General features: G+C 41.4%; 1 pseudogene; it reads left to right on the top strand.

Annotated features, from left to right (window-relative positions):
- Positions 1 to 1,859: 1,859 nt before the first annotated feature.
- On the top strand, positions 1,860 to 2,416 carry LOC118570204 (annotated as a pseudogene).
- The last annotated feature ends 637 nt before the right edge of the window (positions 2,417 to 3,053 follow it).

The following is a 3,053-nucleotide window of genomic DNA, read 5'->3' as shown; positions in this document are numbered from 1 at the left end:
TTGGTAGGAAGGTAGTATTAGAACTGAACATGGTCTGCCTAAATCTAATAGACTGTCATAGAAAGCTTGGGCCACTTTAGAAGGAAGAGGTGGAGTGGGGCAGACTGGAGCTCAGAAGATTTCAGAGAATCCCTGGCACCAGGGGCATGGGAGGCAATGTGTTGGCACCACAGTCTCAGAATCACATAGAGAGGGAACAGTCTGGATACTTGCGGTGCACTCGGCCTGTGAGTGTTTCCTCACCCTGAACTCCCAGCTTTTGATTCTGAGAGAGTTCTGACGTGAATGTAGAAATGAATTAAATGTCACATAGAGTATCTGGTAGAGTAGACGAAGATTTTTTAAAATGAATTTCTTATTTCCATTTGTTCATTTTGCTACAGACTCTGGTTTTTATATAGCTGAGGATGGCTTCCGGCTCACGAGCCTCTTGACTGCTGAGACTACAGGTGTGCAGCCTACCTTCTGTTGCAACCATATATTTCTTACAACAACACACCTTCTGCCAAAGAAGTGTTCTCTGAGCTGTTGGGTTTGGAAGAGGCGTGAGAGTTATGTCCTAGCTCCGGGCATTCTGGAGGAGGCCAGCCAGTTGTCACAGCTCCTACAGAATGCCACTGGCATCAGGAATGTGTCATTTACATGCCTCACGGCAAGGTTTCCCTTGATACCTGTGACTTTCCGAGGAACAGTTTTGTTGTCATAAAAATAAATGACTTGACATCCCCCAGAAAGAATAATGCGATGTCCTGTGCTACAGTGAGAAGCTGTCCTGGAGACCATTGTCTCACTCTCTGGTCTAAGAGAGTGTGCATTGGACATACTTTCGAAGGGTGCATGCATGAAGTGTGTGTGTGAGCACGAGTGTGTGTGTGTGTGTGTGTGTGTGTGTGTGTGTGTGTGTGTGACTGATATTGATATGGTGGAGCCAGCATATAGAAATTTAAAATTAAACTGTACTGTTAGACAGGGTTAGACTTTAATGCAAAAACAAAACAAATCAAAACCCACCATCTCCTGATCCCCTTGTGGTTTTTATAATAATGCCAGAATCAGGATATATGTATTTACTCAGGTGAGTTTACTGGCACTGTATTGTAGTGGCAAACACTGAATTTTACAGAGATTGAGAATACTGTGTCAAGTTTGCCTGGAGATTAAGAACACTTAGCAATTCAACAATAAAGTGTTCAGCCTTTGTCTTTTTAAAGAGTTTTAATTTCCCAAAGGGTCTTGGTCTTTCATCCTTCATTTTTATTTAAGGCCATGAATTTCTATTTGAAATGGCTTGGATATAGAAAAGCCAGTAAAATGGGTTCTGAGGGCCTTTGGGTCAGCACAGCAGTGTTCTCAATAGTAAAGGTCTTTCTTCCTCACAGAAGATTTCCCAGGTGTCCACAAATCTTCTCCAGATTAATAAAATGTAAAATGCCACAAAACATCATTAAGTTAATAGTGTTTCCCGTCCTTTTATGTGTTTTAAAATTAAAGATATTGAAAGAAAAACACAGGTGGTCTCCAATGGATAGACCGCTCCCCACATATGTGCATAGTTCTGCTTTTCACATCTGGAGGGTGCCCTTAATGTGCACATACTCACACACTTATGTACATGCACATGTATATTCTCACACACATGAGTAGTGGAGAGAGAGAGAGAGAGGAGAGAGAGAGAGAGAGAGAGAGAGAGAGAGAGAGAATATGAGTGTTTGTGTATGATACACTACTCTACTTAAAAATCCCAAGCCAAGTTATTTTTGTTGTATGTACTCGTAAACACTGTCATGTTAAAAATCAGAGACACTGTTAAAATTTTACATGTAGATGCCATCGTTGGGCACCAGGGTTTGTACTGAAAGATGGCAGAGGTTGGGTCCAAGCCACATCGTTCACGTGTCTCAGTAACGTTTGCCTGTCAGTCGTTTTAGAAGTAGTTTTCAGAACTGATAACTGATGAAATTGTTTCAGATAATTGAAGCATAGACAGTTCAGCTACACCCACTTATGAAGTGGGGAACCCCCTGACTACTGTGGGCAGAGCTAAATGAGGAAACATGGGATCCCCACAAATCATGTTGCATAGCAGATTACAAGAGACTTTGCCACACTTGATTTTATATTTTGTGTGGATGAAAACAATGTAAGAGATTTGTATAGAAAAGATAATCAAGTTAAAAACTGCAAAGCTAAAATTGAGCTACTTGGGAGCAATGATCCACAGAAACAACCCATTATTGAAGATCCCTATTATGGAAATGACTCTGACTTTGAACTGGTGTACCTGAAATGCCTTGGGTATTGCAAGGCCTTCCTGGAGAAGACTCACTCACCAGAGCCATGCCCAAGGATGGTGGCAGTCCTCAGCCCCATGCCCCACCTGTCTTTTCAGCTGACTTATTGTATATATTTAAAATAACTGTAGGTGGAAATTAGGTATATGTTCAGAAGGATAAAATTATTGGAGTAAGACAGTTTGAGGTGTGGCTAAGTATTCTTAGACTAATTGAACCTCTTACCTTGTCCTAATTACAAAATTGTGGAACAAGCAAATATGGAGCAAAATAGAACCCAATAAGTAAGAATGACCTACAAGGTCCAGGTCAGCCTCTGAGCCCAGCCAGCTGGGTAGCCTGGTCTAACTAGAGTGTGTGCATGGGCAGCACCCAGTGGTGCCTTTTGTTTGCCTTATACCTCTCTATCCTAGACTCTTGTGACAATAACTCCACCCATATCAGCCTTCCATTTAACACTGGAAGAGTTTAAACTCGGACACATGGAGGGCATTTAATATTTAAAGAGAGGAGTAGCTGGATATGATAACGCAGGCCCACAATTTCAGCAGGCCATCCTGGGCTACACAGTGGAGATGGGAGCAACAGATTGATAAAATGAGCATTTTTACTCTCACTTGGTTTTTGTCTAGTGTTTTTGAGCTTTGTTCCTATTTGAGCCACTTTGCCTCTAAAAAAAAAGGTGTGCTTAAATTTTCACGCATTTTCAGAAAAGTGACCCCCAATTCATATGTCTATATGTCAAAAAAGAATGTGAGTTAA

This window comes from Onychomys torridus, chromosome 1 (assembly GCF_903995425.1).
Source record: "Onychomys torridus chromosome 1, mOncTor1.1, whole genome shotgun sequence".
NCBI lineage: Eukaryota > Metazoa > Chordata > Mammalia > Rodentia > Cricetidae > Onychomys > Onychomys torridus.
This window is presented reverse-complemented; position numbering and strand designations above follow the sequence as displayed.